Genomic DNA, 14,391 nt, shown 5'->3' on the forward strand with positions numbered 1-14,391 from the left:
ATACATGGTCGTTTTTTGCGCTAAAAACGCCTTACTATACATGGTCGTTTTTTGCGCTAAAAACGCCCTACTATAGATGGTCGTTTTATCGATGAAAAACGCCTTACTATACATGGTCGTTTTTTGCACTAAAAACGCCTTACTATACATGGTCGTTTTTTGCGCTAAAAATGCCTTACTATACATGGTCGTTTTTTGCGCTAAAAACGCCTTACTATACATGGTCGTTTTTTGCGCTAAAAATGCCTTACTATACATGGTCGTTTTATGGATGAAAAACACCTTACTATACATGGTCGTTTTTTGCGCTAAAAACACCTTACTATACATGGTCGTTTTTTGCGGTAAAAATGCCTTACTATACATGGTCGTTTTATGGATGAAAAACACCTTACTATACATGGTCGTTTTGTGGATGAAAAACTTACTATACATGGTCGTTTTATGGCCTTACTATACATGGTCGTTTTTTGCGCTAAAAACGCCTTACTATACATGGTCGTTTTATGGATGAAAAACGCCTTACTATACATGGTCGTTTTTTGCGCTAAAAACGCCTTACTATACATGGTCGTTTTATGGATGAAAAACGCCTTACTATACTTAAAAACGCCTTATACATGGTCGTTTTATGGATGAAAAATGCCTTACTATACATGGTCGTTTCTTGCGCTAAAAACGCCTTATTATACATGGTCGTTTTATGGATGAAAAACGCCTTACTATACATGGTCGTTTCTTGCGCTAAAAATGCCTTACTATACATGGTCGTTTTATGGATGAAAAACGCCTTACTATACATGGTCGTTTTTTGCGCTAAAAACGCCTTACTATACATGGTCGTTTTATGGATGAAAAATGCCTTACTATACATGGTCGTTTTTTGCGCTTAAAAACGCCTTACTATACATGGTCGTTTTTTGCGCTAAAAACGCCTTATTATACATGGTCGTTTCTTGCGCTAAAAACGCCTTACTATACATGGTCGTTTTTTGGCTAAAAACGCCTTACTATACATGGTCGTTTTATGGATAAAAATGAAAAAACGCCTTACTATACATGGTCGTTTTATGGATAAAAATGCCTTACTATACATGGTCGTTTTATGGATGAAAAATGCCTTACGTCGTTTTTTGCGCTAAAAACGCCTTACTATACATGGTCGTTTTTTGGGTTAAAAATGCCTTAATATACATGGTCGTTTTTTGCGCTAAAAACGCCTTACTATACATGGTCGTTTTATGGATGAAAAATGCTACTATACATGGTCGTTTTTTGCGCTAAAAATGCCTTACTATACATGGTCATTTTATGGACGAAAAATGCCTTACTATACATGGTCGTTTTTTGCGCTTAAAACGCCTTACTATACATGCTCGTTTTTTTGCGCTAAAAACGCCTTACTATACATGGTCGTTTTATGGATTAAAAAAACGCCTTACTATACATGGTCGTTTTATGGATGAAAAACACCTTACTATACATGGTCGTTTTTTGCGCTAAAAACGCCTTACTATACATGGTCGTTTTTTGCGCTAAAAATGCCTTACTATACATGGTCGTTTTTTGCGCTAAAAACGCCTTACTATACATGGTCGTTTTTTTGCGCTAAAAACGCCTTACTATACATGGTCGTTTTATGGATTAAAAAAAAACGCCTTACTATACATGGTCGTTTTATGGATGAAAAACACCTTACTATACATGGTCGTTTTTTGCGCTAAAAACGCCTTACTATACATGGTCGTTTTTTGCGCTAAAAATGCCTTACTATACATGGTCGTTTTATGGATGAAAAACGCCTTACTATACATGGTCGTTTTTTGCGCTAAAAATGCCTTACTATACATGGTCGTTTTATGGATGAAAAACGCCTTACTATACATGGTCGTTTTATGGATGAAAAATGCCTTACTATACATGGTCGTTTTTTGCGCTAAAAACGCCTTACTATACATGGTCGTTTTTTGCGCTTAAAATGCCTTACTATACATGGTCGTTTTTTTGCGCTAAAAACGCCTTACTATACACGGTCGTTTTATGGATGAAAAACACCTTACTATACATGGTCGTTTTGTGGATGAAAAACGCCTTACTATACATGGTCGTTTTTTGCGCTAAAAACACCTTACTATACATGGTCGTTTTTTGCGCTAAAAACGCCTTACTATACATGGTCGTCTTATGGATGAAAAACACCTTACTATACATGGTCGTTTTGTGGATGAAAAACGCCTTACTATACATGGTCGTTTTTTGCGCTAAAAACGCCTTACTATACATGGTCGTTTTTTGCGCTAAAAACGCCTTACTATACATGGTCGTTTTATGGATGAAAAACGCCTTACTATACATGGTCGTTTTTTTGCGCTAAAAACGCCTTACTATACATGGTCGTCTTATGGATGAAAAACACCTTACTATACATGGTCGTTTTGTGGATGAAAAACGGCTTACTATACATGGTCGTTTTTTGCGCTAAAAACGCCTTACTATACATGGTCGTTTTTTGCGCTAAAAACGCCTTACTATACATGGTCGTTTTATGGATGAAAAACGCCTTACTATACATGGTCGTTTTTTGCGCTAAAAACGCCTTACTATACATGGTCGTTTTATGGATGAAAAATGCCTTACTATACATGGTCGTTTCTTGCGCTAAAAACGCCTTATTATACATGGTCGTTTTTTGCGCTTAAAATGCCTTACTATACATGGTCGTTTTTTTGCGCTAAAAACGCCTTACTATACATGGTCGTTTTATGGATGAAAAACACCTTACTATACATGGTCGTTTTGTGGATGAAAAACGCCTTACTATACATGGTCGTTTTTTGCGCTAAAAACACCTTACTATACATGGTCGTTTTTTGCGCTAAAAACGCCTTACTATACATGGTCGTTTTATGGATGAAAAACGCCTTACTATACATGGTCGTTTTATGGATGAAAAACACCTTACTATACATGGTCGTTTTGTGGATGAAAAACGCCTTACTATACATGGTCGTTTTTTGCGCTAAAAACACCTTACTATACATGGTCGTTTTTTGCGCTAAAAACGCCTTACTATACATGGTCGTTTTTTGCGCTAAAAACGCCTTACTATACATGGTCGTTTTATGGATGAAAAATGCCTTACTATACATGGTCGTTTTTTGCGCTAAAAATGCCTTACTATACATGGTCGTTTTATGGATGAAAAATGCCTTACTATACATGGTCGTTTTTTGCGCTTAAAACGCCTTACTATACATGGTCGTTTTTTTGCGCTAAAAACGCCTTACTATACATGGTCGTTTTATGGATGAAAAAAACGCCTTACTATACATGGTCGTCTTATGGATGAAAAACACCTTACTATACATGGTCGTTTTGTGGATGAAAAACGCCTTACTATACATGGTCGTTTTTTGCGCTAAAAACGCCTTACTATACATGGTCGTTTTTTGCGCTAAAAACGCCTTACTATACATGGTCGTTTTATGGATGAAAAACGCCTTACTATACATGGTCGTTTTTTGCGCTAAAAACGCCTTACTATACATGGTCGTTTTATGGATGAAAAACACCTTACTATACATGGTCGTTTTGTGGATGAAAAACGCCTTACTATACATGGTCGTTTTTTGCGCTAAAAACGCCTTACTATACATGGTCGTTTTTTGCGCTAAAAACGCCTTACTATACATGGTCGTTTTATGGATGAAAAACGCCTTACTATACATGGTCGTTTTTTGCGCTAAAAACGCCTTACTATACATGGTCGTTTTATGGATGAAAAATGCCTTACTATACATGGTCGTTTCTTGCGCTAAAAACGCCTTATTATACATGGTCGTTTTATGGATGAAAAATGCCTTACTATACATGGTCGTTTCTTGCGCTAAAAACGCCTTATTATACATGGTCGTTTCTTGCGCTAAAAACGCCTTATTATACATGGTCGTTTTATGGATGAAAAATGCCTTACTATACATGGTCGTTTCTTGCGCTAAAAACGCCTTATTATACATGGTCGTTTTTTGCGCTAAAAACGCCTTACTATACATGGTCGTTTTATGGATGAAAAATGCCTTACTATACATGGTCGTTTTTGCGCTAAAAACGCCTTACTATACATGGTCGTTGCTTGCGCTAAAAACGCCTTACTATACATGGTCGTTTCTTGCGCTAAAAACGCCTTACTATACATGGTCGTTTTTTGCGCTAAAAACGCCTTACTATACATGGTCGTTTTATGGATGAAAAATGCCTTACTATACATGGTCGTTTCTTGCGCTAAAAACGCCTTACTATACATGGTCGTTTTATGGATGAAAAATGCCTTACTATACATGGTCGTTTTTTGCGCTAAAAACGCCTTACTATACATGGTCGTTTCTTGCGCTAAAAACGCCTTACTATACATGGTCGTTTTATGGATGAAAAATGCCTTACTATACATGGTCGTTTCTTGCGCTAAAAACGCCTTATTATACATGGTCGTTTCTTGCGCTAAAAACGCCTTACTATACATGGTCGTTTTTTGCGCTAAAAACGGCTTATTATACATGGTAGTTTCTTGCGCTAAAAACGCCTTATTATACATGGTCGTTTTTTGCGCTAAAAACGCCTCACTATACATGGTCATTTTATGGATGAAAAATGCCTTACTATACATGGTCGTTCCTTGCGCTAAAAACGCCTTATGAAACATGGTCGTTTTTTTGCGCGAAAAACGCCTTACTATACATGGTCGTTTTTTGCGCTAAAAACGCCTTACTATACATGGTCGTTTTTTGCGCTAAAAACGCCTTACTATACATGGTCGTTTTTTGCGCTAAAAACGCCTTACTATACATGGTCGTTTTTTGCGCTAAAAATGCCTTACTATACATGGTCGTTTTATGGATGAAAAACGCCTTACTATACATGGTCGTTTTTTGCGCTAAAAATGCCTTACTATACATGGTCGTTTTATGGATGAAAAACGCCTTACTATATATACATGGTCGTTTTATGGATGAAAAACGCCTTACTATACATGGTCGTTTTTTGCGCTAAAAACGCCTTACTATACATGGTCGTTTTTTGCGCTAAAAACGCCTTACTATACATGGTCGTTTCTTGCGCTAAAAACGCCTTATTATACATGGTCGTTTCTTGCGCTAAAAACGCCTTACTATACATGGTCGTTTTATGGATGAAAAATGCCTTACTATACATGGTCGTTTCTTGCGCTAAAAACGCCTTATTATACATGGTCGTTGCTTGCGCTAAAAACGCCTTATTATACATGGTCGTTTCTTGCGCTAAAAACGCCTTACTATACATGGTCGTTTTTTGCGCTAAAAACGCCTTACTATACATGGTCGTTTTATGGATGAAAAATGCCTTACTATACATGGTCGTTTTTGCGCTAAAAATGCCTTACTATACATGGTCGTTTTATGGATGAAAAATGCCTTACTATACATGGTCGTTTTATGGATGAAAAATGCCTTACTATACATGGTCGTTTTTGCGCTAAAAATGCCTTACTATACATGGTCGTTTTATGGATGAAAAATGCCTTACTATACATGGTCGTTTTTTGCGCTAAAAACGCCTTACTATACATGGTCGTTTTTTGCGCTAAAAACGCCTTACTATACATGGTCGTTTCTTGCGCTAAAAACGCCTTACTATACATGGTCGTTTCTAGCGCTAAAAACGCCTTACTATACATGGTCGTTTCTTGCGCTAAAAACGCCTTATTATACATGGTCGTTTCTTGCGCTAAAAACGCCTTACTATACATGGTCGTTTTATGGATGAAAAACGCCTTACTATACATGGTCGTTTTTTGCGCTAAAAACGCCTTACTATACATGGTCGTTTTATGGATGAACAACGCCTTACTATACATGGTCGTTTCTTGCGCTAAAAACGCCTTACTATACATGGTCGTTTCTTGCGCTAAAAACGCCTTATTATACATGGTCGTTTTTTGCGCTAAAAACGCCTTATTATACATGGTCGTTTTATGGATGAAAAATGCCTTACTATACATGGTCGTTTCTTGCGCTAAAAACGGCTTATTATACATGGTAGTTTCTTGCGCTAAAAACGCCTTATTATACATGGTCGTTTTTTGCGCTAAAAACGCCTTACTATACATGGTCATTTTATGGATGAAAAATGCCTTACTATACATGGTCGTTCCTTGCGCTAAAAACGCCTTATGAAACATGGTCGTTTTTTTGCGCGAAAAACGCCTTACTATACATGGTCGTTTTTTGCGCTAAAAACGCCTTACTATACATGGTCGTTTTTTGCGCTAAAAACGCCTTACTATACATGGTCGTTTTATGGATGAAAAATGCCTTACTATACATGGTCGTTTTTTGCGCTAAAAATGCCTTACTATACATGGTCGTTTCTAGCGCTAAAAACGCCTTCCTATACATGGTCGTTTTTTGCGCTAAAAACGCCTTACTATACATGGTCGTTTCTAGCGCTAAAAACGCCTTACTATACATGGTCGTTTTATGGATGAAACACGCCTTACTATACATGGTCGTTTCTTGCGCTAAAAACGCCTTACTATACATGGTCGTTTCTAGCGCTAAAAACGCCTTACTATACATGGTCGTTTCTTGCGCTAAAAACGCCTTATTATACATGGTCGTTTTTTGCGCTAAAAACGCCTTACTATACATGGTCATTTTATGGATGAAAAACGCCTTACTATACATGGTCGTTTTATGGATGAAAAACGCCTTACCATACATGGTCGTTTTTTGCGCTAAAAACGCCTTACTATACATGGTCGTTTTATGGATGAAAAATGCCTTACTATACATGGTCGTTTTATGGATGAAAAACGCCTTATTATACATGGTCGTTTTTTGCGCTAAAAACGCCTTACTATACATGGTCGTTTTATGGATGAAAAACACCTTATTATACATGGTCGTTTTTTGCGCTAAAAACACCTTACTATACATGGTCGTTTTTTGCGCTAAAAACGCCTTACTATACATGGTCGTTTTATGGATGAAAAACGCCTTACTATACATGGTCGTTTTTTGCGCTAAAAACGCCTTACTATACATGGTCGTTTTATGGATGAAAAATGCCTTACTATACATGGTCGTTTTATGGATGAAAAACGCCTTATTATACATGGTCGTTTTTTGCGCTAAAAACGCCTTACTATACATGGTCGTTTTATGGATGAAAAACACCTTATTATACATGGTCGTTTTATGGATGAAAAACGCCTTACTATACATGGTCGTTTTATGGATGAAAAACACCGTATTATACATGGTCGTTTTATGGATGAAAAACACCTGATTATACATGGTCGTTTTTTGCGCTAAAAACACCTTACTATACATGGTCGTTTTTTGCGCTAAAAACGCCTTACTATACATGGTCGTTTTTAGCGCTAAAAACACCTTATTATACATGGTCGTTTTTTGCGCTAAAAATGCCTTACTATACATGGTCGTTTCTAGCGCTAAAAACACCTTATTATACATGGTCGTTTTTTTTTTTCATCCATAAAACGACCATGTAAGGCATTTTTCATCCATAAAACGACCATGTATAGTAAGGTGTTTTTAGCGCAAAAAACGACCATGTATAGTAAGGCATTTTTCATCCATAAAACGACCATGTATAGTAAGGCGTTTTTAGCGCAAAAAACGACCATGTATAGTAAGGTGTTTTTAGCGCAAAAAACGACCATGTATAATAAGGTGTTTTTCATCCATAAAACGACCATGTATAATAAGGTGTTTTTCATCCATAAAACGACCATGTATAGTAAGGCGTTTTTCATCCATAAAACGACCATGTATAGTAAGGCGTTTTTAGCGCAAAAAACGACCATGTATAGTAAGGTGTTTTTAGCGCAAAAAACGACCATGTATAATAAGGTGTTTTTCATCCATAAAACGACCATGTATAGTAAGGCGTTTTTAGCGCAAAAAACGACCATGTATAGTAAGGTGTTTTTAGCGCAAAAAACGACCATGTATAATAAGGTGTTTTTCATCCATAAAACGACCATGTATAGTAAGGTGTTTTTAGCGCAAAAAACGACCATGTATAATAAGGCGTTTTTCATCCATAAAACGACCATGTATAGTAAGGTGTTTTTAGCGCAAAAACCGACCATGTATAATAAGGTGTTTTTCATCCATAAAACGACCATGTATAAGGTGTTTTTCATCCATAAAACGACCATGTATAGTAAGGTATTTTTAGCGCAAAAAACGACCATGTATAATAAGGTGTTTTTAGCGCAAAAAACGACCATGTATAATAAGGTGTTTTTCATCCATAAAACGACCATGTATAGTAAGGCGTTTTTCATCCATAAAACGACCATGTATAGTAAGGCGTTTTTCATCCATAAAACGACCATGTATAGTAAGGCGTTTTTAGCGCAAAAAACGACCATGTATAGTAAGGTGTTTTTAGCGCAAAAAACGACCATGTATAATAAGGTGTTTTTCATCCATAAAACGACCATGTATAATAAGGTGTTTTTCATCCATAAAACGACCATGTATAGTAAGGCGTTTTTCATCCATAAAACGACCATGTATAGTAAGGCGTTTTTAGCGCAAAAAACGACCATGTATAGTAAGGTGTTTTTAGCGCAAAAAACGACCATGTATAATAAGGTGTTTTTCATCCATAAAACGACCATGTATAGTAAGGCGTTTTGGACTAAAAACGCCTTCTTATACATGGCCGTTTTTTGGGCTAAAAACACTTAACTTTACATGGTCGTCTTTTTGGTCAAAAAACTCCTTCCCATACAATCGTGGCTTGCCGTGCATGTCACTCCGAGGCCTTTAGTAGTGCTACGTCTGAATCAATCCACAGCCGCGACTGTCAAAAAGTGTTGTGAGGTTTAGCATCGGTCCACTGGAGGGTCCCGTCAGCCAGGAAGAAAGAAATACCGTCATAAACCCTTTCAAGTTTTTACTGTGGTGTGTCTTCATGAAATGGGGTGGGTCTCTCTTGCACGCTTCTTGGGCAAGTGAAAATGCTTGCGGAGGGCGGCCGTTCCACGTCCTCCCTCCTCAATCCTGAAAGAAAACCACCAGAGCGCAATTGACATTTCAATGCAACGTTGAAGCCGGACTTTTTGAGCCAATTTGATTGGTTGGGCTGTTAAAATGCTGGCACCTGGCGGCACCGGCGACGTGCGACACAGGACGCTCCCCTTTCTTCTTCTGCTGCCGCTTCTTCAATCACACTTTGCGCATTAGCGCCACTCTGTGATCGACCGCGGTAACTGCTTTGCCTTCCTTTTCGAGGGGAAAAAAGTGTCGAGTATCACATGGCAGAAAGTCCAAGAAAGCCACTACGTTGCTGCCCCCGTCTGGCCACAATCAGAAACGCTATCAAGTGACAACCCGGTAACTCCAAATAAACTTGCGAGTGGATTTTCCGTTTGTATTCTATTTTCGTTGTTTGATGTTTGTTTTCAACAAACGAGACTATCAAGCTGCATTTCAACTTTTGTGTTGTTGTTTCTTTTAATTAAAATCAAATTAAAACCAGGCAGTTTTCTATTTTAGATAGCAAATTCAAACATAAACTCCAATGATTACATCAGACTCCCGTCTCCCCCAATTTTATAGTCACAGTCAGACATGTTTGCTGGAAATTAATAATAACAATAATGATAAATAATAACAACACCATGTTGGACTCACCCTTGTCTCCAAAGCAGCCATCTTAGTTAAAATGACCAGATTGGCTCTCAAGCTATTTTAAACGTTTTTGATTACTCAATAAGTTTTCAAAATTGCAGACGACCCGATAAAGAAGTCAAACTATTTTTTTAACGTTTTTGGGCAAAATTTTACAGTGGTTTTAATTGAAAAGCAAAGTTTCAACGACAGAAGTCGTCTGACCATACTCCCTTGCCAAGATGGCTGCCTGTAAACACCCTGGCCAAGATGGCTGCCCTTCTCCTGCCCTCTTGTACCCACACCATCTTTTTCCCTTTTTTTAATCCATCCCACAATAAACACTGGCACATTTTCCTTGTCTGTGTGTTTCTTTCATTCTAATTGGGGGAAGGGGGTGTTGATAAAAGGGAAAGGAATGTGACATGAGATGGGAATGATGAATGCTGATAACATGAATATGGGAGTGGACCGTGTGTGTGTGTGTGTGTGTATGAATCATTTGAGGGGGAGAGAAGCAGCACAGTTATCAGCTCTGTCTATGTCAGCACCTCCATCTGTTGTTAGCTCTGGCCAGCCAAAGTGTGTGTGTGTGTGTGTGTGTGTGTGCATTGCTCACTTGAGGGAGTTTTGGTGTCACTATCACCAATGTCAAGAAGAGCAGCTCAAGCCGGCCACGCACCGCTTCAGTCCTCTGCTGAAACCTACAGACGAAATGTTAAGAGTTAGTACTGTAAAAATTAGCAGTGCAATTAACTCATTCACTGCCAGACGATGTGCAAAAATGAGTCATCTGAGCTTGAAATGGGGGCGGCTGTACAAAATACAATACACACATATTGATTTAGAGCGGGTGCGCTGTGGGATCAAGCGTGCTACCCACTGGCCCCACCGTGCCACCGGAGTTTTGACTCAGCGGATGGGGACGAAGACCGGATTGGGCCCGCTGGCGGCCATTTTGGGTGTGTCTTGAAGTTCATATCTGTTGAAGATCAATCACGCGATTCTTAGCAGAGTACAAGTGTGGGATAGAACACTTACACGAGATATGGAGGGCGTTCAAATCCATCCTGTCACCGTCATCCAATCGCTTGTTTTTAGGATTAGCGCTAGCACAGAAGCGACATCAATGAAATACCTTTTTAATTTGCCCTTCGCATTATCTTGCCAAATTAGGGGAGTAAGCCATAATCGTGTCGGCGGTGGCAAATACTTTGACATGTTATCATTCAGCGTTGCGATTGATCGAACGCAACATCATTTGTCGTCCACAAAGGCCGCTCGCGGCTCTCTGGAGATTGCTCAAATGAACGCTTATCGTTGAAATGGCATTGCTTTGGTGAGTCGCCATTTGTCAAGAGTCTCCTGAGCTCTATGAGAGATAGCCAAAGGCCATCGTAGCAATTGTCTCTCCGTGCACACACAAATGAACAGCCTGACCTAGCATGCAATTCCGCACCCGTTCACGACTCCCAAACAAAGCGTTTCCTCCCAAAATACCACAAAAGAGTTGATTTGATGACGCCAAATGTTTACGGAAACGATACGGATGCCCGACTCAGATGGACAAATCTCAAATAAGTCCTTGCAAATGGGCTCGTCATCATGATGGAAAGTGCTCCTTGTAGGCTGTCATCAAGTCAAAAAGAAACCCGCAGAGAAGTGCGTCCAAAAGCCGCAACGCAATATCGTTGCAAGTTGAAGGTCAAACTCCAGTTGTTGCAATTGATATGAACTCAATTCCCCAAAATGTAATATGAGCGGTTGTTGAATCCAAGGAGAAGGTGGTAAATAGTTAGGAATGAGTTCCGTTTGTTGACTATGCTGACGTCACTGAGCGGGCCCCTCGGGTGCTTCCACTCGAACTAAAACAAAATGGCTGCGAAATGAGCTTAGGCCCCGACATCATCCGCCGACACGCGACCCTGCGGTGAACTCTAACCCTGGCTCATCGGAAAACGCTGGCGGGCGCTCACGGAAGCAACAGGGGAGCGGGCTTTCTTGGAAGAATAAGCCATTCGATGGTGCCATCTAGAGGCTGAAAAACGCAACGACTTGTAGTTTTTTTCGGGTTCATTCAAATCGCTTTTGTATGGCTCGTGATTTTCAATGAAATAGAACGGCAAGAAAAGTATTTTGGACAAAGCGGGAAGATCTCAGTTCAATCCAATCCAGCCATAAAATTGACTGACGTATTCTTTTTGAATACCTTAAATGCCTAAAACAACCCAAGAAATGTATATCTACTTTTATCTTCATTTGCAGTTGATATGATAAATTATGCTTGCAATGAAAAATGCTGATGCTTTGAATTAAAATGCTCACACATACACTTTTCTTCTTTGTCTTTCACATTTAATCATTCCACTAACTCTACATTCGCGGTTGGTGTGAAGTTATTAATGTGTGCTGTGAAATTGTCACTGAAGGAGAGAAGTGAAGCCAAACGCCATTTTGGAACCCAGCTAATCTTTAGCAACTGGATGCCAGAATGACCCAGCTGAAACTTTGATTCGAAGAAAAGAATGTCCTGCTTATGAGAAAGTATCGACCGGGGCCAGTCACAGATGTTCATAAAAGGGAAGATTGTTTAGAATAGGCGAGAACGCTGTACTCTTGTCGCATCTAGTCTCCTTGCAAGAAAAAAAAACAAGATGCACCTACGCTCTTTTTTGTGTGAGTTTCAATTATTTCTGTATGTTTACTCTATCAATTATTATTATTGAAGAAAGGATTGTCGATGAACGTACAGACAATTATTATTATTATCCTGCAGTGTTTAGCTTTGGCCTCTAGATGGTGGTAAAACACCACAAGTGTGCAACACAAGAGGCCCTGTGGGATTTTGGCACAGGTTACCATTTAGTTCAAACTACATGAGTGTCATGTTGTTATTTCGTGACATGGGGTATAGTAGACTCAGAAATACGCCCCCCCCCAAAAAAAACAAAAAAAAAAAAAAAAAAAAACAATGAAACTGTGTATGGAGAAGCTTTACCTGCTTTGTTGACATTCCAATCAATCATCTCACTGCTCGTTAGATGGATTCCAATCCAAAATCTGCATCACCGGGACATCAAATTTTGATGTTAGAGTCCTATTAAAGGAAAGAAAGTAAATGCAATGTGTAAGCAGTTGGGCTTACCAGACTATAATTAATATCAACTGTTTACCGTGTGGTTGGCGTTGGTTAATGGCGTTGTTTATCGCGTTGCGGGCAACGGCCGTTTTCCGCCGCATCAATCCCGGAGTGTCAGCGGCCGGGCCCCGGTGTCGTCGAGGAGAGTGATGCTGGCTGCGTGATTATAATAGAATAAAAAGGACATCATGAAGTGTTTTCCGCCCCTGATATTCTCAGTCAGCCTTGATGGGATTCCGCTGTAGCTCTTCGCCCCCCCCCCCCAAACCGACATCATCATAAGGTTCAACCAAAGTTGAATTGTTTAAAATGCTAATAGCTCAACAATGGAGCGCCGTCCTTTGAATGCTGCATCAGTAGGTAAATAATAGTGCAGATTTCCATATTTGACATGCGAGTGCTGTTGTATGGATAGATAGGCGCACATTGGGGGGGGGGGGGGGTGATTAATTGACGAAATAGAGAGTTGATTGGAGTAATTAAACAAAACAAGGTGAAGCAAACGACTGGGCCGCCATCTGGGCCCGCAGGCACACCATTTATTCCTCCATATTATGATAGCAGGGAAGCGGCCGGGGTATGCAACGTGTGGGACTTTCATTTGCATTTGCAACATTTTTTGGGGACACAAAGTGAGTAAATGAAGCAAGATGAAGACTGCGTTGTCGGAATAGACGCGGTTTGCATTCTGAACATATTCCTCAGCCCGATTTGTCTCCGAGACGGACGCTGGTTCAGTCTGGTGGGGGTGAACGAAAGAAACTCAAGCGGCACTTGGGCAGATTGTAAACCACTCCAAAAGGTGTTGGAGCTTGCTGTCAAAATAAACATCAAACAAGGGCAATGAAATGGCGGCTATGAAAAGCAAAACGCAGAACTTTGCCTTAAAGTGAGTGATGTGACACGCCGTTGACGTGAGGAAATGTGATTTAATGACTTTTACATGTCTACAATCAAATATTCATTCATTGCCGCAATAAAGAGGGGATTTTCATCCCCTCCGCATTTGCCTTTTATCCGTTTTAGCGCTTTGTCACAGCTTCAGCTGTTGTTAAAGTGCTACATAAATTAATATTATCTTTTGTACAGCTGCCCCATTTCAAGCTCAGATAACTCCATACCCATATAACTTAGGAATTATTTTTTTTCTGACGAAAGAAGAGTCTGAGGTTTCTAACGTTGTTATTGAGAGTTTATGTAGCACTTAATATCCTGCAATTTGAGTGAAAATGACAAAAACCCTGGCATTGCAGTGGCAGTGAATGAATTAAGAGCAGATGCAGATAGTCACCCCGCGTTCACTTCGGACAACGCGGCACATGGTTCAATTTCAAATTGTATTAAAATGTCATGAATGGAATTTACCTTAAATTGTAGAAAACTTGAATAGTGAAGGGATGGATTATTTATCCCGCCCGGGAAGAACTGCATATTCCTTTCCTGGTCCTGGAGAAGAAATTTGAAAGATTAGATAGAGCTCCACCCGAGCACGACACCCGCAAACATTATCGACAGAATCAATCCAAAATGAACAGGAAGGTTTTTTTTGCGGCGGAGCTAATTTTGGAG

General features: G+C 39.5%; 1 long non-coding RNA gene across 1 annotated transcript; it reads right to left on the reverse strand.

Annotated features, from left to right (window-relative positions):
• Positions 1-8,699: 8,699 nt before the first annotated feature.
• Positions 8,700-14,252, reverse strand: LOC148883308 (uncharacterized). Its single transcript, XR_016118663.1, has 6 exons — positions 14,188-14,252; positions 12,857-12,978; positions 12,682-12,780; positions 10,303-10,387; positions 9,175-9,296; positions 8,700-9,074 (listed from the first exon to the last, which is right to left on the reverse strand). It is a non-coding gene; the product is annotated as an uncharacterized LOC148883308 (long non-coding RNA).
• Positions 14,253-14,391: the final 139 nt, after the last annotated feature.

Source organism: Hippocampus bargibanti, linkage group LG20 (genome assembly GCF_051943395.1).
Source record: "Hippocampus bargibanti isolate YZ-2025 linkage group LG20, ASM5194339v1, whole genome shotgun sequence".
Classification (NCBI taxonomy): Eukaryota; Metazoa; Chordata; class Actinopteri; order Syngnathiformes; family Syngnathidae; genus Hippocampus; species Hippocampus bargibanti.